Source organism: Ostrea edulis, chromosome 4 (genome assembly GCF_947568905.1).
Source record: "Ostrea edulis chromosome 4, xbOstEdul1.1, whole genome shotgun sequence".
Lineage (NCBI taxonomy): Eukaryota > Metazoa > Mollusca > Bivalvia > Ostreida > Ostreidae > Ostrea > Ostrea edulis.
Window position 1 is genome coordinate 70,750,140 of NC_079167.1, and position 12,833 is coordinate 70,762,972.

At 38.4% G+C, this 12,833-nt stretch overlaps 1 pseudogene; it reads left to right on the top strand.

The window, feature by feature from the left end:
* The first annotated feature begins 5,239 nt into the window (after nt 1–5,239).
* Nucleotides 5,240–10,840, top strand: LOC125670757 (uncharacterized; annotated as a pseudogene).
* Nucleotides 10,841–12,833: the final 1,993 nt, after the last annotated feature.

A 12,833-nucleotide genomic window follows, 5' to 3' on the forward strand; every position in this document is an offset into this window, starting at 1 on the left:
TGATCAGGTAAATGAAATTAACCTTAGTAAAAAAAATTGCGTGCCAAGAACGGCCTAAAAATCGGTATGAAACAGTCAGACATCATTTGACCCAAAATATGGATCAAAAGGCAATACACCGACTTGGTCAGATTCTCTATAGACAAATTATACGTGATTCCAAGGCGGAGCAAAACTCATTATACGGATTATTGTCTTCACCATTTGAAAGAAGTCTCTTAAGTTTGCTGACACAGTATGAAAATGAAACGAATACTAGTATTTTATTAGGGAAAGCAAAAAAAGGATTTACCAAAATTGTTAATTTCATAACTCCGGGGTTTTAACTCTAGGATAGATCCAAATTAGTCATTTCAAGGTATGGTGTAACATATATTACATCATGTAAAGCCTTTCTTCAGTATAGTCACTATCGAGGACATTTAAGTTTTTAAGAACACATCTTGTGTTTATACTCTTAATGAATACTAGAATTTAACTTATATATTCACTACAGGAATTCTTTTTTATAGATTGTGTAACCTTTACAACTAGTGATACTTTTAACAAATACTCAGGTGACCTATAAGGCATGTGGGCTTCTTGTTTAATTGGTGCTTTTCAGTTGTGTATATTTGGGGTAGTTCAAAGGCCCCAATCGCAATTAAAAAATAACAACTGTGTGTCTTTTCTCCCCAATATAATTCTTAATTTTGGCAATAATCATATGATTAAAGTGATGACTTAAACACAATGCTAATTGGAGGAACAATTCGTTTGATTTTCTAATAATAAAAAATCGTCTGGGAGTTTCCATCTACACTAAGTACGTGGGATTACTTTTCTCGGGAATGTGTCTTCCCGTTCTAATTTTAACTCTATTTATAGAACGTGAATTTCCACAAAATCATTGAAAACGAAATTAATTCATTTGATTTTTTTATCATTGCTACCAAATATAATTACAACCAAACAAATGAATGAAATAGAACATTAATACAAAGAAACAACATAGATAGACCTCTGGTGTGTCCAGGAGTCCGTGTTTGCCCAACTATCTATTTTGCATTGCTTATAGGAGTTACATGTATGAGAGTGATAACTGTTCGTTATCTTCACCTTTCATGATACAGATATACACCAGTTCACAGAATGTATCGTCTGCTTTATGAGTTCTATAACATGACGGAGAAAACCGCGACTTTTGATCTCGGAGATATTAATGAAATTGAACTGCGTGATATGGACCACAACGAAGGCGATTTAGATGAAGAGGTGTTAAGCGTTTTACTTGATAGTGAAATGGAGCCGAGTCGCATTCCACCGTTCCCACGACACAACTAGTCTTCAACGTCTCCTCCAACACAATGCAGCATGCTTGTATCACAAGTGAAATCACGTGTTACCGAAGTGACGTCATCCCTTTTCGTTGTTTGATCGAAATCTGTGCAGACGTCATATCGAGTGGAAGGTAATTTAATTTATATTTTGAGCTGGTGGAGGCTTGTATTGAATACATTTATGGTTCTCAAGATTGTTGGATATCTTGAAGGGTTATTTTAGTAATTGTGACTGTTGGATGCAAAGTGAAGATAACGAACAGTGGTCAATCTCATAACTCTTACAAGCAATACAAAACAGATAGTTGGGCAAACACGGAACCCTGGACACACCAGAGGTGGGATCAGGTGCCTAGGAGGAGTAAGCATCCCCTGTTGACCGGTCACACCCGCCGTGTGCATATCCTGATCAGGTAAACGGAGTTATCCGCAGTCTAATCAGTGTGCCAAGAACGGCTTAACAATCGGTATGAAACACGTCAAACAGCATTTGACCCAATGCGAGGTTGTATTGACGAACTAGATCGTTATAACGACCATAGAATTTGCGAAATGCTGACTTCAATCGAGACTGTTGAAATCCCTGTACCATCAACTTGTTTGTCAGTAGCTTACCTCCATTTAAAAACTGACTATACCCAGAACAAGCTCTTGCATATCGAATCAGTTGAGATATATAAACACCATATGCAGGTGATAATGGAATATTGCTACATAAATGTGGGAAGTTGACGATGGAGAAGCTGAAATCATCCCGTTTGTCATACAGTTGAGTTGTCAGTTTGCCGTTAATGTCTACTTTCAATAAAATATCTAAGTATGAGCAGAAGTGGACGACTCTGTGGTGTCCTTTATTTCGAGCTCACAGGGATATATCAAATCGACATATGAATGAAAGCTATCATTGTTAATAGACAAAACGTCATCGATATATCTAAAAGTCGAATTGAAGGTCACTGCGAGAGATTTTTTCTTCTCACGTAGAAGTTTTTGAATAAATTCTGCTTCATATGAATATAAAAACAGGTCAGCTAACAAAGGAGCACAATTCATGCCCATGGGAATTCCAACAGACTGTTGGAAGACCTGATCACCAAAGACCACGAAGATATTGTCAATGAGGAACTCTAGCATATTTTTTATTTCAACATCAGAGTACTTGTGCGTGGAATCAAAGTGGTGTTTAACAAAGTAAGTTTTTGAATGACTGATCACTAGATATGAATATTTCCGTTTTCCGTTTTTGTTGAAGAAGCAACTGTCTATGATGTCAAAAAGTCTAGTCTTTAATTTATCGTGAGGAATGGTCGTGTATAGTGTTGAAAAGTCATAGGTTTTAATGTTATTGATTTGGGGGAAATTCTGTGATTTCAAGTTTACTAAAAGTTCTTTAGAATTTTTTAGAATCCATATTTGATTAACACCACTTCTGGCATATGTAGTCGCACAGTAAGTTTGAAGTATCTCCTTCACAGCTGTTAACATTTTCGTGAGGAGCAAAGATAGGGGCTTGGTAGAGCACTTACTAGATCCAGCAATGTATCTTTGTTTGTAAGGGTTTTTATGTAGTTTAGGAATCCAGTATAGGTACGGTAACTCATATTCATTCGACCCATTGATTGGAATATTAAATGTGTCTAAAACTGAAGCATGGTTTTGAAGAATTTCGTCTTTTGAAAGGGCAGTTGGAGTATAAGTATGATTACCAAAAGTGGAATTAATGCCAAGTTCGTTTAAAATACAGTTGTAATAATTAGCCTTACAAACAAAGACAATGTTGTTACTAGCTTTGTCAGCTGGAACCAAAACATATTCCTCATGTAACCTATCTAATTCTTTTATCACTTCTGGTTTACTAAACACAGAAGGATAGATGGTACGTACTTTGGTTTTCATGTGTCTAATGCGGGATTTTAATATCCCTCTTATGCGTTTAACCAATTCTGACAGTGTATCAAGTTCTTGTTTTTCATATTTAGCCCATCGTCTGGCATAATCTTCGACAGAACTCATAATAGAGATGAAGTTCTGTCGCCAATTAAAAGACCGAGGTTCTCTGTATTTAGGACCTTTAAGAATAAGTGATTTGAGGTCCTCATTTTCAACTATATCAACATCACAAGTAATGACATGTCCATCTGGAGTGTAGTTGAAAGAAGATGAAGAACAAGAACATGTTGGTGGATTACGTATAAGATGGTCTATATCTAAGCACTGCAAAGTTTGTTTATAATTAAAAAGTTTGAATGCAATAGTAGAAGTATAGCTGTAGGAAATACAGGGTGTAGACTTGAACTTGAAATAAGTAGGAATACACGACTGAACCCTTTTATGACGAAGAATGTTGCTTATGTTGACGGCATCTATTCCTTTGTTTGTAAATTTAAGCTTAAGGAACTGACGGCATGATTTGGAAGGAATATCATCCATGGTCCGTGCTGGTTTATAGAGCCTGTGGTAGGCAACATCCATAATCATAGAGTTCAGTCTATATTCAGGTGTTGAAAAATCCAAGTATAGACTAGCATAGCTTCTTCAAATAACGTATGTAAAACCCTCAATGGAATAGAGTAAAGTTTTGTACGAATATGATGTGGACCCAATTGTCTGTCGACGTGAGGCAAAAGTGAATCAAACGTGACATCATTTATACTTGGTCTTTTATATGAATGATGTCCGTGACTGCGTTTTCGTCTTTGGGTATTGGGAAAGAGTCCCATTACATTAACGTTATTTCCTTGTGGACTAGTCAAATTTCCCACATCATATACATTATCATTGCATCCATATGGAAATGCAGTGCCTAGGGTCCTGATCCAGTGATCTTCTCGTTGTCTACGAAAGGGGGTGCTTAATGTAGGATTGTTTGTGTGATGGTAATTTTTTTACTAAAATCCTTACCCTCATGGACAAGATGGAGTGGTCCGGTGCATTAAAATGCTTGTAAAGAAGTTGGTTACCACCATTATTAATTTGAAATCTGTGCCCCGATATTCTTTTATTAAGTGAACCCTTGGTTTCTCCCACATAAATTAAGCCAAACAGGTTACACTCAATGGCGTAGACAACGTTAGAAGATTTACAAGTCAGATTATCAAACGTTTTGGTACAGAAACTACGTCCAGTTGAATTACTACTAAATGAATTTTTTGTGATCAGTATATCACAAGTTTTGCAATTTTTTGCAGAACATTTTGAGGTTGACCACATGAGGTCTGAAAAGGAATTATCAAATATATCTCTTAAAGGAACATAACAGTCTTTAATTTGGGTATAAGAATTTTGGTTTCTGTACCAAAGCTGACAATCTGACGATTGTACATACGACAAATATTTGATATCTCGAAGGATAATCCGAGGGACACCAACCGATCTGTAGGAGCCTGTGTCCCTTACAGACTCCACAGAGTGACACCTTTTTATACTGGGCGACGTGTCAGCCAGTATTGTTTCGTTATTGTGTATATTCATGAAGGAACATATATCGAGCGACAAGTATCCTCGGGGACAGACCGTCCACCAGCAGAGATACAAACTCGATGGTTAAATGCAAAGTGAAGATAACGAACAGTGATCAATCTCATAACGCTTACAAGCAATACAAAATAGAAAGTGATATAGATGGTTTTATGTCGAGGAAGTGGGCATGGGCCGACATCATGCCGACATGAGATGCCGTGGAGCGGCATTTATACGAATGTATGACTACATGTAGATAATGTGATTTTCGGTAAACGTATTTCTTGAAGAATTTTGATGGGAATTGCAAGTGATAATTACTATATGTGAAGAGTAATTTGAAGTTTGTTGGTATTGGTTTTTAAACTAGATAATAATTTTGCGAAATTCCCTAAATGTCCGAAAGAGTAGATTCATGTCGAGTATACGTCATTATACACACAGTTTGGTTTACATTTTAGATGGTTCAGCCAGTCACGTTGAAAAAGAGACACAGCTTAAAGGGGCTTTCTTTGCTGCCGGTATAAAGGAAAGTAAAAGACGGACTTCTGGAAAATGTGAAGGAGCTAGCAAGTGTTGCTGTGGGAAGGCGCATGGAGACGATACAATTGAAAGACATATCGAAAGCGGTGGCGGATCTAACAGGGGATCCTATGGATGAACTATTGGAGTTAGCAGGTTGGTTTTATCAGTAATTATTACGTATTTTGTCTATACCATGTGCATCTTATGGTGATTGTCCATTTTGTTGCTTAGATAATTGTTTTTCATATGTGTTAAACATGTAAATGCAAGCACGTTTGGTCACGACAGTATGTTATTGGCTGATCACTGCTAATAGATACATATATCTATTAAAACGTAATTATGATGAAATACAGGGAACTTTGCTGATATCAATTAACTGCTTTAACAATGAGAAAAGGATATATGAGCAAGATGTTAATGAGAAAAGCAACTAATGGCCTAAAGCTGAGAACTTAATGGTGGAAATGGGTTGATCATGGTTTATTTGTATCGTTGACATTCTTGCTGTGTTAATGTCAAGCAATTACAAAAGCGAGGGTATATAAAATGTAACTACTATTCAGTAAATAGTAGCATGACATTTGATTATTAAACAAAGCATACATACATATATATAGCAGATGTTCAACACAGGCATGTTGGACAAAACTTAAACAAATACAACACGTCTGAATGGTTACATGGTTTGACTTCGAGTGAGTGTCTCAGTTTGGGAAACCCGCTCGTGCGCAAAGTCATAATTCACTACTGTAACGCACGACCCATCCATTTACGGACACCTAACTCGACTACACTATTGTTACTGTACGTGTATTGTATGAGGTTGTGTTACAGGGAAAGATATTCAAGATCTGGATGCTGCAAAGTTGCTGTTGCACTACTGCATACTGGCAGCAAATGAGAAGGGGCAGTGTAAAGAGCAGATCTTGCAGGATGAAGGCACACAGGCAGTTACAGGCTCTAGTACGTGTGAAATCAGCAACTGCTGATATTGGAGGCGATACTATTGGGGTATAGCACTATTATGTATTTGATACGTTACTCTGTTTATGTGGATTCAAATGGAATGAAAGTCCTTTTGTTATAAACTTTGCTTTTTGAAGGGGAAATAAGAATTGTAAATATTATATATGTGTAGTATTATACACACACTTTCAGGGTGACTATATCCAAGTTAAAAGGAAGAAGATGGATGATATGGAGAGAAGGCTGTTGGTTTTGGACAAACTTGAGTAGGAAGACGTTTTGAAGGAGAGAGTTAAAGCTTTAGCTGCCCAGCAAGACCCAAGCGAGTCGTTAATTTTGATTACTCTCGATGAATTAGCTCGCCTGTCTAGAAAGTTGGGGGATAAGTATATCGAAATATTTGAGGTGTTGTATAGGCAATGTGGCCGCTTGCAGGGAAAAATGAACATTGCAAATTTATGTCTTACTGTTCGTGGGGGGGGGGGTGCAGGGAGCTGATCTTGATTCGAAGGCAGTGAATAAGTGTATCAAGGAAGGCTGTAATTTGGGGTCCAAGGGTGAGAGTGTGAAGGGTAAGAGTGAGGGAGAACCAGACCAAGAGTCTAGGTATTCAAATTCCCCTTTGGCAGGATTGTATCTCATGTATTCAACACCTTTTTTCATTGCACCAGGGTTTCAACAATATTCATTTCAGCCATTTCATAATTTTGGTGTTTATGGAAAGCCACGGGCATACAAAGCTTCAGGAGGTATGGGAAAGCGATATGCCGGTAGGTTAGCTTGTCATTTTTGTGACTCGACACAACATTTGGTAAAAGCTGATGAAGGCTGATAGGAGGAAATATCTGGTTTTGGATACATATGATAGGGGCTATGTGAAGTACATTGAACATGTGTACTGGTGTTCAATAGAAATGCCTTAATAAATTGCTATTGTTTTGGTTTGTATGTGCTGGTACTATTACTGTAACAAGATCTAAACGTTGGATGTCTTTTCTTTACATTAAATGATGTAATGATAGTTGAGGGTTGTTATATATTGTCACTCTATAGAAGGTTAAAACGGAATGTACATTTGGTTTACAGGAAAACAACAGAGCTTAATTGTTGACTAGCGGTGATAAAGTTGAGCTTGGGAAAACAACAGGATTTAATCCTATGGGGATAATTCCTCGTGAAGACGGAAAATGGGTGACAATCAGTGGTGGGACTCATTCTCTTGTAACCCACCATGTTAGTGCAGAGTCTGTGATCTGTGATCGCAGGGTCTACTTTTGATTTGGACCAGTTGCCAGTGTATAGTCTAGATGCATTCTTTGCAGGACAGTTGGTTGAAAATGTTTCTGCCTGGGAGTATGTGTTGGAGAGGAGTGGAGTGAATTAACACAAATTGTTGAGTGTGAGGAAGTGGCTTACAGAGAGAGTAGATGTAAGAGAGTTTTTCACTCACTTTAAAGGAAATTTTCGTGGAAAGCCATATGATTCTAAATGTCCCTGAGTGCTGCCTTCCCCAACTCTCCTATATGTAAAATGTATGATTTTTTTATATCTAAGGTTTTGTATGAGAAAGTTGAATCGGGTGCAATAAGAGTTCTGGGTAGGTGAGATGCCCCATATTATTATGCCTTTAACAATTGAACCAACCAAACCGAGACTGTGTCATGATGATAGATATCTAAATCTCTGGGTGAGGGATCTCCCTTTTCAGCTTGAGACTTTAAGGGATGTTCATAGACTGGTTGGAGATAAAGCGTTGTTGGTAACAACTGATGAGAAATCTGGATATGATCATATACGATTATCGCATCATTCTCAGGAATATTTTGGGCTGCAATATGGTGGTTATGTTAGGGTTTATACAGTGATCCCTTTTGAGTTTAAGGCATCACCTTATATTTATCAGACCATTGGCATGGTAGTGACGTCTTATCTTCGGAGCCTGTCATTAGTAACAGTTCAGTACATCGATGATTGCTTAGGAATTACAAATGTTTCGGGAGCAGTCGACCCATTGGTAGAGGGTTATAGGGTTTCATATGTTTTAGAGGTGTTGACAAGGTTATGTTATACTTTGTCGCTAAAGAAGTGTTCTTTTGTCCCATCAACATGTGCCAAGTTTCTAGGTTTTTCAGTAGATTCTTGCAGGCAGGCTTATATTTTGCCAGAAAGAATATTGTGAGTTCAAGGGAAGTCACTGTAAGGACACTTCAGCGATTTGCTAGCAAGTGTATATCTATGAGCTTGGCAGATCCGGGCTGTAAATTGTTTTGTAGGGAGATTAACTTGGTCATCTCTAGGACTGTGAAGGGTAGTAATCTTGTGTGTTTGACTGATGAGCTGCGGAAGGAATTAGAGTATTGGCGTTTTCTGGATTCCTGGGAGGGACGTTGTCGGTGGAGGAGGGAGAGTCATAGGCAGGTTGTCTTATCCTCTGATGCATCCTTAGACAATTATGGAGCAGTTGTAGAACAGAATGGGAATAGATTTGAGGTTAGTGATTTTTGGGAAGGGAATGATTAAAGATATATTCATTTGAAAGAGGCTGATGCTGTTTATAAAGTATTGTTGGCTCTTGGCCAGAGTATAGCTGAGAGTGCATGTGTAAACAGATAATATGGTTGTACTTGGGGTTTGGCAGAATCAAGGGGGTAAAGATAGTGCGTTAAATTGTATTACAAAGAGTATTTTTTCTTTGACTTTACAACTAAATTTTGAGTTGAGTTTGCAGTATGTTCCCTCAAAGTTGAATGTGGTTGATGCACCTTCAAGAGGTATTAATTATGCGGACTCTATGTTGGATAGGTAGGATTGAGACTTGGTTGAAAACGCAATTGGTCCCCATACAATTGATTTGATGACATCTGATTCTAATGTAATGAAGGGCCAGGAGGGTGAGTTGTTGTGGCACTTTACACCTTGTCCGATGCCTTTTATTGCAGGTGTTGATGTGTTTGCTTAGGATCTTGCACAGGAGACTAATTCTTATGTGTTTCCTCCATTCGGTATGATATTTCCGGTGTTGTCATTGTTGAAGGAACAAGTTCCTGTTTTTACCCGTGTTCTTCCGCGTATACAGCCGGTGCCCGTATGGTGGCCTCTGATTGAGAGGTGCAAGATAGCTAGTGTTGTGTTGGGTTGCCAGGGGTAGAAAGGAATTATTCGGGTTCCTACAAAGAAAGAGTACGCCCTTGATAACAGGGGGTTGAAATGGACATTGGTTGCTTACATACTTACATTTTTAAAGGAAGAAACGTGTTTGATCTTTTTCAGGGACAAGATATATCTGTTGATGTTCAAGTCTTGGATGACAGGCTGAAGGAGTTAGATGCTAGGAGGTCGTCATTACTGGATTCTGAAAGAAAAGAGTGTTTACGAAGGGATATCACTGAGTTTATAGCAAGGGTGTCGGGTTAGGGGATTGGAAGTTGTACTCCTGATGACATCAGAAGATTTTTGGTATGGAAGGATCAGAGTAGTAAGAGTCAGGTTTATAGGATAGAATGTCATTTTCTCGGAAACAAAGGAGTATTTGAGTGTAGTTGTCCAGTCCGTCTGGCCTCGGGCACTGTATCGTTGATAATCAATAGATTGTTGAATATATTTGATAATATGCGATTTGGAAGATCTTGGAATGGGGCTCTTTGCTCAGGGAATCCAGCCGCATCACCTATGGTGAAGGCATACTTTAAACTAGTACAAGACGAACAGGCAAAGGCTCACTTGTTACCTAAGCAGACTAGACCTATTTTTATAACTAAGGTTAGGGCCATCGCGGGTTATAGTAGGAATCGACTAAGTTTGGGTTTTATATCAGTTAAGAAAACATATATCTTGTTACGAGACCAGGCTTGGTTTAAGTTACAGTTTTTTGCTTGGGATAGAGCAGATATCTTGCAAATTTGGTTACCCACGAGGTTAAGTGGCTCAGAGAATATTCAGGTTTTGTGTTTAATCACACTTTTGGGAATTTGGGAAGACACTTAGAGGAGCTATAAGAATGAGTAACATGTTTGTTGTTCAGAGGTGTGCTGAGGAGGATATCTGTCCTGTACTAGGGTTACAACAGTTTGTGTCGGGGTGTAGGGATCTGGGTGTTGATCTCTCTTATGGCTATCTCTTTAGGATTGTTGGGGAGGACGCTCGGGTCTTGGATCAGCCTGTAACATATTCAGTGGTGTATGATAGGTTATGGGTATAATTAAGAAATATGGGTATGGATGAGGGGGAGACTCCACACAGTTTCCGGGCAGGTTGTGCAATGACTTTGGCTATGTTCAGTGAATGATATAGGGCAGATAATGAGACATATTGGATGGTTTGGGGAAGGAAGTGCTGAGTATTACAGTAGGCTGCCAGCTTTAGTAGAGTCAGATTTTGTAGCAGGGAGATTAGCAGTAAGTGTGAAGGATGCAGGAATGATACAGGAGAAGTTTCAGGAATGTGTACAGTACGATAGTCTCAATCAGCATTTTCAGGGAATAAGTTGTAGCGACAGGAGGTTTGATGGATCGGGGGTGGGGGTGGGGTGTGTTTATGACATTACACAGGGACATGACTATGTGATATAAAGTGCTATACTGTGCTTTATTATACAATTGTATGTGTGCTCTAATGGGTTGAACTGAGTTTTCAAATAAATTGGAAATAACTAGATGGAGTTTGTTCATAGTACAGCCTATATTCAGTACATACAGGTTTAAGGAGGTTAGTTTTTGTGTAGTAAGTGTTGGGAAGGGGACCAATGATATTGAGACTAGAACTGGATATTGGATTCCTAGATCAAGACTTTTACACCCATAACTTCATAAAGGAACTGAGTTTGAAATGTGATTCCGCTTGTGATACGGGAATATCACAAGTGAAATCACGTGTTATTGAAGTGACGTCATCCCTTTTCGTTGTTTGATCGGAGGGTGATGATGGACAGTATGAGATAGAAGAACAGGAAGGTAGGGTTAGAGTATGATGATTCCCCACCCACCCACCCACTCCTGTGGACCACATCTTAACTTTGGTTCCTAGATCAAGACTTTTACACCCAAAACTTCATAAAGGAACCGAGGTTGAAATGTGATTCCACTTGTGATATGGGAACACCCAGTCACCGCTTGTTCTCTTCCTTTATATCTAACTCAGCTTTTAATCATTGCACCTTTAATTTCGCGTCTAAACCATTCAATTCTGCAAAATAAATCTACCTGACGGATCGCAAAGTCATTTTGTTGTTTTCATTGTTAAGTACATGTATTCCAAGACGCCATTTCAAAAATGTTAATTAAAGCTTATTAAGGTACATATCTTTATATGGATTCCCTCTGTTATTGAGATTGTTACATGAAGAAAATCGGTTTTGGTGTTTGATAGAAGTAAGTCAAGCTGAATGTTTGGATGTATTTCATTCGCGGTTTTATGGATTTGTTTAAGCTCTTCTTCTGTCCCCATTCAGATGCCAAAAATATCATCAATATTTCGTACATAATATAATGGTAGTTGTTTTGATTTTTCAAAAAGAACTTGCCCCCCCCCCCCCCCCCCCCCGCCCATGTAAACACAACCGTTCATGTAGTTTCGCCCAAGTTTTGATCAAATCGCGGTCCCCTCAGTCTGCATGTAGTGTCTCTTGATTGGTTGATTGTTTAATATTTTCCGCCACACTCAACAATTTTTCAGTTATCTGGTGGTGCCCAGTTTTTTTTTTATTGGTGGAAGAGAGAACCGAGATACAGCGGGGTTCGAACCCACGCCGACCAGAGGTGAGAGGCCGTGTGATGTTGAGCGCGATGCTATAACCACTCGACCACAGAGGCCCCTAAATTAAGACAAAATGGATCCTTTTTAAAAAAAACATTTCATTAAGGTGGATCGATCTTTATGTGATTTATCAATATTAATGGTTAAAAGTGGAAAAACTGTATTAATTTCCACTCAATATAGTTTAATTTAATCAATAACCAAAGAAAATGGATATGTCGCCACCTTTTTAAAGATGTCAGACATACAAAAACAAAAGTATATATCAACATCCAACAGTCTGTTGGAATTCCCATGGGCACGAATTGTGCTCCTTTGTTAGCTGACCTGTTTTTATATTCACATGAAGCAGAATTTATTCAAAAACTTCTACGTGAGAAGAAAAAATCTTTCGCTATGACCTTCAATTCGACTTTTAGATATATCGATGACGTTTTGTCTATTAACAATGATAGCTTTCATTCATATGTCGATTTGATATATCCCTGTGAGCTCGAAATAAAGGACACCAAAGAGTCGTCCACTTCTGCTTCATACTTAGATATTTTATTGAAAGTAGACATTAACGGCAAACTGACAACTCAACTGTATGACAAACGGGATGATTTCAGCTTCTCCATCGTCAACTTCCCACATTTATGCAGCAATATTCCATTATCACCTGCATATGGTGTTTATATATCTCAACTGATTCGATATGCAAGAGCTTGTTCTGGGTATAGTCAGTTTTTAAATGGAGGTAAGCTACTGACAAACAAGTTGATGGTACAGGGATTTCAACAGTCTCGATTGAAGTCAGCATTTCGCAAA